Genomic DNA, 12,018 nt, shown 5'->3' on the forward strand with positions numbered 1-12,018 from the left:
CCTGACCTGTGCTGACGTGGTTGTTTTATTCTCAAACAAACATGATAATCTTTGGTATACAACTAAAGTCAAAAAGTTGACATTTAAAATGCTGTTTTTGAAGTTATTTCTTTGGAGCTGCACACAACAACGACGACACAAAATGCTATAGATGCAAAGGCCTTGGTTCACCTCCTGGGTTCATGAATGTGAAGCTTTGCTGTGGTTCTTTGGATTTTTGGAGTCCAGGAAATTCGAAGGTTCGCACTTGCATGAGTGCAGCAGCAAGCTGACACGGGACCAGGTAAATGGATCATTTACAGGAACATCTTGCTGCTCCAACCAAGGACAGTGATGCACCAGTGTTTGGGATCCCTGTATTAGTGTCAGGAGGCTGTATCTGCTGCCTGAAAGATGATGTTCCTTTTCCGCTGTGGTTTTTTGTGATTGATGGATTTGGGTTTTTGCCAGTATAGTCGCGCGTTGACTAACTACCGCCCCAATCGACCCCCCCTGCTCTTTGCTCACGTCTTCAGCATGAGATGACTGAAACCCCGTTTCCCCCACCAGTCATCGTCCTCCCTTCCTGCAGTGCTCCCTCTGCCTAGCAACAGGAGCTGGTGGGTTATGTACCACAAGCAATTTACAGGGCTTTGGTTGCTCTAACCCTGGCCCGTCCATGCATTCCGTGTAAGACGGGATGTGCACATTCAGGGACTCTGTGGATGTGATTCCTTACTAGCTGTGTTTAGGTTTATTGTCTCGGATAGTCACACCAACGTATACCCACCTTGGTACCTCACGACGGCATCAACAACCGGCATTTGCTTGGTGTGACATTTCTTATAGTTGTGCTGGAATAGGAATTTATTTGGAGCCCTAATTCTCCCCCCCACCTCCAGGTCAGGCCAGCAATGTGTCTGCTCTTCTCCCTTTCATTTACCACACTCCCTTTTCTCACTTTACCCTCTTGTCGTCCCCTCTTCTGGGGTATTCTCTCTTTCTAAATCCCATGGGTGGTCCCAATGAATCATTTAGTCCCACCTTTGTCCTTACAGAATCCAGTCTATGTGAACAAGTCCTTCTTCCTGGACCGGCAGTAGCTCACATGCTGCCCCCGCCCTCCCCAAGTACCCATTCTAATCCATGGCACTGTCTAATGAGCCAACACTGCATATCACATTTCCTCAGTTCAAGTTTCCTTGAACTTTTTTTTGTCATTTCTCATATTCTTCAAGATTTTTTAGATTCGCTAAATCAACGCGATCAAAAGCTGAGGCTGAGGTGCGGTGTTTTAATGCGCATTGTGATATATTTTTATGTTTGGACCATGTTTTGGGGGGGAAAGTAAAAGAACAGGGTAGCACAAAAGCAGCACACAGACCTGTACCCCCCCCCCCCCCAGCCTCCCTCCCTTGTCATGCGAACTCATTCCACTTACATGTCAGATTATGTCTTGCGTTCCAATATAAATATAACCTGAGTTAAACACAAGAGACACGTCAGTCCCCAACTGCGCAGCAGGAACAGCATGAAGCACAATCAGCCTCCTCCTCCCATGCTCCCTCCGTTCTCCGTCTCTTTTGAAGCATTTGTGGGTTTCCAAATCCTCCCAGTAGACGCAGACAGCTTCTTTTTATTATCCATACACCCTCAAAGCACACCAAAGATCTCTGACAGTTTTTGATGATTTGGTGCATGTGCGGCTGGGGAGTTTGCACACTGCCTCGCCCCACTGTTAGCATGAATGACCTCATGGCGAAGGGAATATTTAGATGCTGGGTCTCCACTGGAAGCAAGGGGCTTGGGGACAAGGACGGGGCTCATGCTTCCTGTACTCCTGAAGTCACAGCTTCAGATGCTGAAGCTCCAGCCTGTGGAGGACCTAACAGTGGTCACCAGGACTGAATTCAGCCAGCGTTGCTGGTCCTGGTCTCCCATAGAGAGCATTACGATGATTTTTTTTTTTCTTTCTTGACATTAAATCCTTAAAACTGTTCTGTTGAAGGAGAGATGAGATACAGAAACACATGAATCGGGGTTCAGCGTATTTCACAGCAGCGTTGCGGTCAAAAGGTTTTAGTTGCATCAGCTGGTTGTGTACTGACTTGGAGTGAAGGGTTTAGTGTTGTCAAGCTTCTGAACTTAAAATGTAAAAGGAAAACACCGCTTTTAATTATTCTCATTTTCTGAACACAGCTTCCTGGAGTGGCTGTGGGTGTAGGGATTCACAAGAGCAAGAGTGCAGAGTAACCCTGATGGTCCTGGTCACATAGAGTAACCCTGACGGTCCTGGTCACACAGAGTAACCCTGACGGTCCTGGTCACACAGAGTAACCCTGACGGTCCTGGTCACACAGAGTAACCCTGACGGTCCTGGTCACACAGAGTACCCCTTACGGTCCTGGTCACACAGAAGGACCTTGATGATTCTGGGCATGCAGCATCAGTAATATGTTTCCAGAAGCTGACATGATCATATGTGAGGTTTAGTGTTTAAACTCTTTAAACGTGTCCTGGTCACCTCAGATTCTAAGCAATTTTTATTTTTTTTTAAAAAAGAAAGAAATGCAAGAACAACTATTGACAATAATAAGGTTTTGATCACGTAAAACAGACTGCTAATTAAAGATCTTTTCTCCCCAAATAATTTTCTTCATCGCAGCCGTTTCTTTTAGATCTGCAGTTATTAATGTATATTTTACTTTTGGTTTATTTTTCTCCCTTTTATTCGTTATTTCAAAGGTCTCTTTGACCTAAATATTGTATTGCGCAAAAAAACAAAAAAAAGAATACAACAGTAATGATTGTACGACTTCAATTAAACATTAAGTTCATGAGCTAGTAATGAGAATGAAGATGTAAGGCGGAACCGCAAATCTTTGGTGCCAAAAATGAAGTCACTTGGGTGAGCAGGTCCCAGTCAGATGAAAGAAACCCAGACATCAGTTTACTCTTAATAAAAATCGGGATTTATATAAATCTTTCTAAACTTACTTGACTTGTCTGTTGGGAAAGTAACAGAAAATGGCAATGATCATCAAGACAGCCGTGGACCACATGTATGTGACGTGTACAATGACGGCAGTAAAGAACTGAGTTGAGCCCAATCAGGGGAGAACGGAAGAGGAAGAGAAAACACTGCTTCTGCATTCCGAAATAGTTTATATAAGGCTTCGGCACTCAGACAAGTTATCGAAATAAGAAATAAACTTGTATTAAAATTCCATCTCTAATTAGATAGATGAAAGAAGTAATTAGTTACGGTTGACTTTTCTTCATCCTTCACTTCCTTTGGTAATGGGAGGAAAACACACTGTTCTCTCATACCGCTTTGATTTATTTTTACACCGAGATAAATAAATTGTATTCATTTTTCCTGGATGGTAACTGTCTTTTGATCTTGTATATCCATATGTTTGCAGAAACAGCAATGAAAGGGAACTTTAATTATGGAGACGCTACAATGAAACTGAGCAGAGTGGTGATATGGTGTCTGTCTGAGGGCAGGATTAGGTGCAGAAAAAGAAGTTTCAATGTCCATCTGCTAACCAACTAACTGTGGGGGAGGGATGTGGGCCTTTTCCTGCACAGACTGCCAGGGCACGTCTAAGACAGGATGCCAGTTCGTTGCAGGGTATACACCTGTACGATATGGGCAAATTAGAGGCAGGCTAACTGCGGGTCTTTTGACATTAGGGAGGGCTACTCACTAAACCCCAATACCACACTTGGTCACGGTATCACAATATTACAAGCAGTACGTGATTATAATTTACGACAATGTATAATATGACACAAACACAAACAATTTTGTTTCAGTATTTAATCTTTATTTGATGTCATTTTCACATTTCTATAGCAGGTACCCGGGTAGAATGTCGTCTGGATATTGAACATGGATTAACGATGGCTTTGGGAAGCTTAAAATCTCTTTTGGGAATTGTAGCTTTCACTCAGGATCGCAATCAGAATCAACCTTGTTTGTCAGTTATGTAAAGACTTGTGTTTTGGGTTCAACACAGCATGACAAAGGAACAGCAACAACCGAGGAACCGAGGGAATAGTGTGACCGCAGTTCATTAACAACCATTACGGTTTCACCCTACTTCTCATAAAACGAAACATTTTGGAAGTCAAAACTTACTAACAATAAAAAGAATGGTTTATGGCCCACAGGACATGAAGAGTGGAGGACGAAAGCTGGGACACATCAAGTAGGTAAAGTGAACAACTTTAACCAGCCAGTCTCGCAAAGTCACGAGACCCGGTGACGCATCTATCTTCCGGTACAATAGCAGGTTCTTGTGAGTAAATGGATGATCCGCAGACCTGGACCCTTCCCCAAAACACCCACATCCACTACACACAATATTCAACACTGAATTATTTGTCAAATGTTTTGAAGCCATTGTACAGTAAACATTTTATTTGAACTATACATTTAAAAGGATCTTATTTACTATCAATCATTTTAATTTTCCTGTGTTGTGGTTTCATTGTCACAATGTCAATGCCTTTTAAATGTTACTGTAATACTCCTTAACGTTTGGTCCTTGGCAGTTGGAATATTAAAAACTTTGCATGGTTTGCATGGTGCATATTCTGGAACATGCTGCTACAAAATTGTTGGCTGAGACTGAATTAATGCAGCACAATATTCATTATATCATGATTTATTCACACAGGTACCTCAAACCCTTCGTGTATCTGTAGCTTAAGACTCAATTCCTGTGATCAGAAGGTCACCGGATCAGGTCATACCGTGCTGAATATGCCGGATCTCATCTGACCTCGGAAGCTAAGCAGGGACCAGCCTGGTCAGTAGTTGTGGGCTCACTGGGTTAGAGCTCTGTGGCTGTAATTATCAGATCGGGCCTTGGCAGAATCCCCGTCTCTTTTGGGCCCTTGAGAAAATCCCTTAGCTCTCTGAAATGCTCTAGGGCTGCTGGGTAAATGACCCAACCCTGCATTCTGAACGCAAGCTTTGCTGTGTACGTCTCTCTATTTTAAAGGAGAGCAAGATGTAATATGAGGGGGGGGGGTAAGGATTTCGATATACTTGGGCAAATAACAGCATCGTTAACAAAAAGATTCCTTTAGTGCCATGGACAAACGATAATAGTGACAGTTTTGAATCACTGTTTTCCAAGTAAAAGTTCTCCATACTTTTTTGAGCTGCGTCTAATAAATGGACTGGATGTAAGCCAGCCCACCCCCATCCCCACAAACAGTTACAATGATCTGAAAAGTGCTGCTTCACGTGAGATCTTGTGAGAAAGCAGGCTATGGGCTCCCAACAGTATGTATATCAAACCTCCGTTCATCTGTCGGTCTCCAGCTAATCATCCTGGACAGACAGCATAGGGCAGATTGCTGGGAGGGGGGGGGCATCCTTTACAACCTATTGCAATACACACACACCCAGACACCACAGGAAATTTTGAGACACCAGTTAGCCTAAATGCATGTCTTTACACCGTGCGGGGCAACCAAAACTACCCAGAGGAAGCCCCTATGACATGGGGGTGACCGAGCACACTCCCCACAACAAAAAAAGCAGATGTGAAGCCTTGGAACTGTGACACAGCAGCGCTACCCATTGAGCCACTGTGCCGTCCACAATCACATACCCAGTAAGGATAAGTTCATCACTATAGGTTGCATGTATCTCCATCAGCCAGAAAATGACTAAAAGTTTAAGCGATTCAACCGGAAGCACTGCAGTTTGTGTTTCAAATTTGTGCTATTTATCATTTTAAGGAATATAAAAACATAAAACTATCAAACCAGCAAATGAATAATAAAAGACAGCTGCAAGCGATTGTATGAAGGATAGCAACATGTGTTACTTCCATAAGGCACGTCTGCTGTGACGGTTTCTTCAGTACTGGCATTAAGATGCTCTGTATTCCCGCGAATGGAGCCAGAGAGCCGCTTGTAATCCAAGCTGTTTGTTATTCCAGGTGATGGACGCGATCCACAAAGTGCTGCTTGTGCCAACGTCTCCGGCCCTTCAGTCTCTGTCATTTATTTAATGGCTTTGGGGCGCCGATCGCCGGACTAACTCCGTTCAGCCCTTTTTTTGTCGAATTTTTTATGACGTTGTCTTTTCAGTGTATTTATAGGGGACAGCGCTTTGTGACTAGTCCTCTATTTATTTAATACAATTGTACTGTGAACAGGGGAAAAAATAAACAGACGAAGCCAACATACGATTCGTCTTTGGGGCGGTGAAAACCCTGTGTGTGGACACAAAGGCGGCGCATTCACCGTGGAAAGTAAATTCTTCTGAAGTGGAACTAATCATCTGAGGGATACTTGGCGTCGTCCTAACAACGCAGCTGAATCGGAATGAGCCTCTGTTTTTGTGGCAGATATGTTTTCTTTCATTCATTCAAAACTGATGATGATACTAGTTTCACGGGCTGTCCTCCCACATTGTCAGTCCGAAGTTCTGGTCGGAAAGCCTTTAGGTGAAGACGCCCAGCACACGGCGGGTGACTCCTGGGCTCTGACGCCCTTCTGTCCGCGCTCTTTATGCTTTATAATGCCCTTACGCTCAATAGAAAATTATCTCACCCCAAATCATCCTCACCAACTTAGTTCATGAATAGAGGTCTTTATTTGAATCCTTCACTAATATTCATGCATCGGCAAATATTGTCATGAATGTATGCACCTAGGTCGGGACCTACAAGAAAAACGCACATTTGTTTCGAAAGTAACAAATACTCAAATCTATTAAAAAAAAAGCTAAGTTATAACAGTGCAGTACTAAGTCTGGGCACCAGGTTAATGACGTGAAATGACATAAACAAAAGTTCGTTTAATCAGTGTTAGGATTTACAGATACATTTAATTGTGTAACTAGGATTTGAAACAGTTACATATTTTTCATTATTTCAGGTGAATGAATCGTTACTTCAAGACTGTTACTCTTTCAATGGCCTATTCGGTTTACTAATAACTTATCTTTAGACAAAAACAGGCTATATTACATTGTATTTAAAATCTCCATATTTCACGTGTTAAACAATGAACATTTCCACTTAGGGCATTTTTCTCCTGTTATCTTACACGACAATCGCATTTCTGAAATAGTCGCCTTGGCTAAGTCACTTAGAGACAAAACATATTACAAAGTTACGAGTAACTGAAGGATTTTAGTGTCGCCTTGCGGGGAGCCGAGGTCCCGCGGCAGGAGAGGAAATGAACTTTTAACACTGCAGGCGTGAGAGGGCTTCTGTACTCACTAACCCAGGAACTACAGCCTTTATAGCCTTTTAATATAAAACCTCTTATCAATTACATACACCCTGCTTAACTAGCGTTTTAACCACAGACGATGTTTTAATTTAAATGTTTAATCAGATTCAGTATGTTGGAATACAGTACAAACTGCATGAAGGACTAGTGTCTGTTTTCTGTGAGAATTACATTATTTGGGTTGCTATAATTGAAAGTGATATATTTCAACAATCATCATCACAATATTAAGGTAAAATCCACTTGGATGACACATATATATAAGAATGTAACACAACCATGGGTTACATGATAGATACCCAAAGCATCACACAAATACTCAAAGTTTTCTGAATCAGTGTTGATTTAAAGATGTTGGAAAGTGTAGATTTTGCACGATTTCACAAAAAGCCTCACAAATTCTGCTGCCATGCTTTTCTCGAGGGCACTTCTCAGCATCATTAATATGAAGTAATTCACAACTTCACACACGCCAGATAATTATCTTAGAATAAAATGGCTTTTAAGAGATGAGTTTAGATGTCTTTTTAGTTGTCTTACGCTCACGTTATTTGCCACTTCTGTGATCACTCACGCTGCCCTCAGGGGAATCGGAGGGGCACGGATACCCTGGAAGATTCAGGGGGCCCAGCCCTTTATGGGGGGGGGGGGGGGTGCACTTGGCAAAATCAACCTATAGAAACTCCCACTTGCTCAGTAAATTCATTCTATGCCAGACCTAGCGAGGGGCTCAAGGTGATAGTGTTAGCTCTCTCACAATATCTGGGTATTTCTTATTAAAATTTTAACAATAATTATTGTGACTGTAAGATAAATTATGTATCATGTATCATGTCACGCGCTGTCATTTCCGGCATTGGTCCTTGTCTCTGCCAATCATGTCAGGATACTGATCAAACGCTCGTATTGGCCCTTATTTAGGCCCATTGCGCTCCTAGTGCAGCTTTGCCCCTGTGCATTGCAGGAAGCCAGCTTCTTGAGAGGTAGGTGCCGGAGGTACAGGCCTCAGAGTGACAGTATTTTGCATGCTTGCAGTGATGAGGAAAGGTGCTGTGACTGGAGAAGGAGCAGCATTTTAAAACGAGAGAGAAAAGACAGGACAGGGAATGTGTCCCACTCCGGGAGCAGCAGGGTGACAAAAGCCAGCCACCAGCTCGATGTTATCATGTGGTTCCCTCAGATGTCCTGACTGCCCTGTTAACCAAGCAGTTTAATGGGAAAAAAGACTGGAGTTTGCTATTCACCACGCTCACTGAGCACCTGAAATTAAAGTCAGACCGCTCACTTCTGCATCTCGCATCCTTGCAGTTTAGTTACTTGTCATATGGCTCGGCACTGACCTGTCAGAGAATGATGCGTTTCCAACGCTAAAGCCATGCTGTGACAGTCCTCTCTGCTAGCAAAGCTACCAAATTTCCTTGGCGCTCAGAGACTTTCCTCCCTCGTACTCGCGCGACATGCGGTAGCTGCTTGTCATCGTCGCCACGACAGACGGGAGGCTGGCAGCCCACTGCTGCCAGCTGGCTCCCGGTCTGAAAACACGACGCCGTCGCCGCGCTGATCTTCATCGGGCCGGACGCGCGGGTCATTCGCATCACGGCTACGGTGATATTTGGTCATTACGATAACATGGTTCCTGTGACTTTTAATCAGCTCATCCAGCTAACAGCAGGAAATATTTCGTCAGTATGGACACAGATGCGAATCGGAATAGAATGTAGAGCTGTTATAGGCCTGACCCTTTTAAAAGCTAGTTTTAGCCTGGAGAACACGGTGCTTCAATAGGTGGTATGTCTCTGAGATGCCCACTGTATGGACTGGATGCTTATGTGTGATCTCCGTTTTTACTGGGATGGGCTACCGGCTCACTGGGACTTATACTACACAGATGTGTTAAAGATGTCATTATGTTGTAATCTTTTGGTGTATTTGGGCGTGTTACTTGTGACAAACTAGAACCCATCCTGTCCATTTGGTTTTTTCTAGTTTTCATGTTTCCTGTAGCGTGCATGTGCTCCTTGCAATGGGCTGCTATCTTGACTGGGCTACACCGCAGCCTTGGGCACTGGGTTACACTGTCTGGGATACGCTGCCTGGGTTACACTGCCTGGGATACGCTGCCTGGGTTACGCTGCCTGGGATACGCTGCCTGGGTTACGCTGCCTGGGTTACGCTGCCTGGGATACGCTGCCTGGGATACGCTGCCTGGGTTACACTGTCTGGGATACGCTGCCTGGGATACGCTGCCTGGGTTACACTGTCTGGGATACGCTGCCTGGGTTACACTGTCTGGGATACGCTGCCTGGGATACGCTGCCTGGGTTACACTGTCTGGGATACACTGCCTGGGTTACGCTGCCTGGGATATGCTGCCTGGGATATGCTGCCTGGGATACGCTGCCTGGGATATGCTGCCTGGGTTATGCTGCCTGGGTTATGCTGCCTGGGTTATGCTGTCTGGGTTATGCTGCCTGGGATATGCTGCCTGGGATACGCTGCCTGGGATATGCTGCCTGGGTTATGCTGCCTGGGATACGTTGCCTGGGATTGGCTCCACGCCAACCATGTGACCCTGACCAGGATAAGTTCATGGCCAGATAAAAGGGTTAGGGTTAGGGTTAGTTCATTTAATAGCCAAATAAGTATGTGCCATGAGCTGGACCTGTAATTCTCCATGTTCAGGAGAACCTGGGCTTGTGAAATCATGTCTGAAATGACAATGGTGCAGTTGCAGGCCAGACATGAGCCATCTCAGTGTAAACATTCTGAACCCAGAAACAAGTTAACATTATACATGTATATTACAGCTGTTTTCCTTTTAATCAGAGTGTTTCTCTTGCTATCAATGAGCAACAGAGGTGGTCACAGTATTTACATGTTAAAGGCATTGATTCTATTTGAAGCTGTGCTAATGTTTTTTATTTTTAAATATGAATATGGCTCTGTAGAATTTGGTCTTTGTACATTTCTGCTGTCTTTAATTTCTCTATTTCATTTAAATGTTTAGACATATTTTGGTGCACATGATTGACATCACAGGAGAAGATCGGGTCGGGTTCGTTTGCTGGAACTTCCTGCTACTGCAGCTTCACTGAGTTCCTTACAGCCCGAGCTGAGGTCTGTTTTCTTGTCCTTTTGAAGGAAACCTCGGTTCACTGCTTTAATAATTGCTTTGAGGAGCCTGGCCGCAAGTCACAAAAATCATTATGTCTTTTCTGTTGAGAACGTCGTCCGTACGTCGGCTTTCTGTAAGACTATGGCACAGATACATCGCAGTCTCCAAAAATTTATTTTGAAAATGTTTTTGATCTCCCAGTCGACCGCGAATACTTTCGACTGTGTCCGAGTCTCCTAGCAACGGCAAACAAAGGCCGGGAGAATTTCGAGTTTCCCGCGGAGAGTCTGGTCGGGCAGCGACTTTGATCTGGGACAGGGACAAGAGCTGAGTGGGCATTACACCCTCTGTCCGTGTCCTTTTCCTAATCCCAAGTGATTTGAAGCCGCCAAATCTTCATCTGTTCCAAGAATATCCGGCATAAATAATGTGACAGCAGTGTTCATCGGTTTATGTACCGTTACGTCTTCTGTGCCTCATATAGAAGAGCCAGCAATACATACACAACTGTTTACACATTTATACATATTTCTGTAGTTCATATTTTATGTTAAGTCTCTGCATAAATGAAATGTAACTGGCTTCCACCCTGGTTGTAATCCTTCCTTGGGACCTCTGCTGCCCGGAATTTTCTGGATGTGCCAAAATATATTTAATTACATTTTTGTGTTTGGCCTTTGCTTAAAATTTTCCAAATTTTTTTTTTTTTGGTAAATAAGCCTTTAGACCCTTAACTCATTAATCTTTGTGTGTGTGCATGAGCGTATCTGTGGTTTTGGACAGACTTTTATCCACCCGGGAAACTTCATGTGCGCAGAGACGCGTTTTTTTTTGGGTCAGGAGGCTGTAAATCCTCCCTGCACACAAGCAGAAGTAATACAATGACAGACACGTATTCTCAGTGTTTAGCTGTCATAGGACCTGCGCTTTTCCGCCGTAATTCCAGTGAGGTCTTACGGGAGCTGCTCGAAACCCATGTGGCGCCCCAGGTGAGCTTCACTGGCCAATCTCACTTTGTCTCGGATGGTGCGTGCCACAAGGGGGGGGTTGGTGCTGGCAGGGAAGCATGCCTTGGTGACGGCAGTTTGTTTGCTAAATTGGCGCCCCCTATCTCGCCTAATGGGTTGAGTGGCGCTGGGTCTTATAAGACTGCAGGTCCTATAATAGCTGCACTGTAACGGTCCCACTACATTAGCACAGGCTCCTGCAGCCTCCCAGAGAACTTTACACAAATATGAGCTTAAACATATTGTGAGGAGCAGATGGACACGACGGACCGAAGCGTCCACGAGGCGTGCAGTCATTAGTCAGCGGGTGCGTGGCACTAGCCCTTGGTATTACAGCATCATATTGCTGCGCAAATTGGGGAATAATCAAGGTGACTGGCGCAGTGTTCGGCCCATGGGTTTGGATGCTGTGTCTGTGATGTGAAGGTCACCGATTCAAACTGGTTCACCATTGGGCCCCTGAGCAGGGCCCTCGACCACCAATCTCTCCAGGAAGCCCCGCTTTGTGGATTAAATGTAAATGAAATGCTAGTGAGCTATGCTGGGGCCTATGATGGCTCACTTGGCTTTCCCTGTGTCAGCTCCACACTCGTGTGGCTCGGGATTGGAGTCATACTGGTGCATTTACCCCAAGTGTGAAAAGCTCAG

This window comes from Brienomyrus brachyistius, chromosome 10 (assembly GCF_023856365.1).
Source record: "Brienomyrus brachyistius isolate T26 chromosome 10, BBRACH_0.4, whole genome shotgun sequence".
Classification (NCBI taxonomy): domain Eukaryota; kingdom Metazoa; phylum Chordata; class Actinopteri; order Osteoglossiformes; family Mormyridae; genus Brienomyrus; species Brienomyrus brachyistius.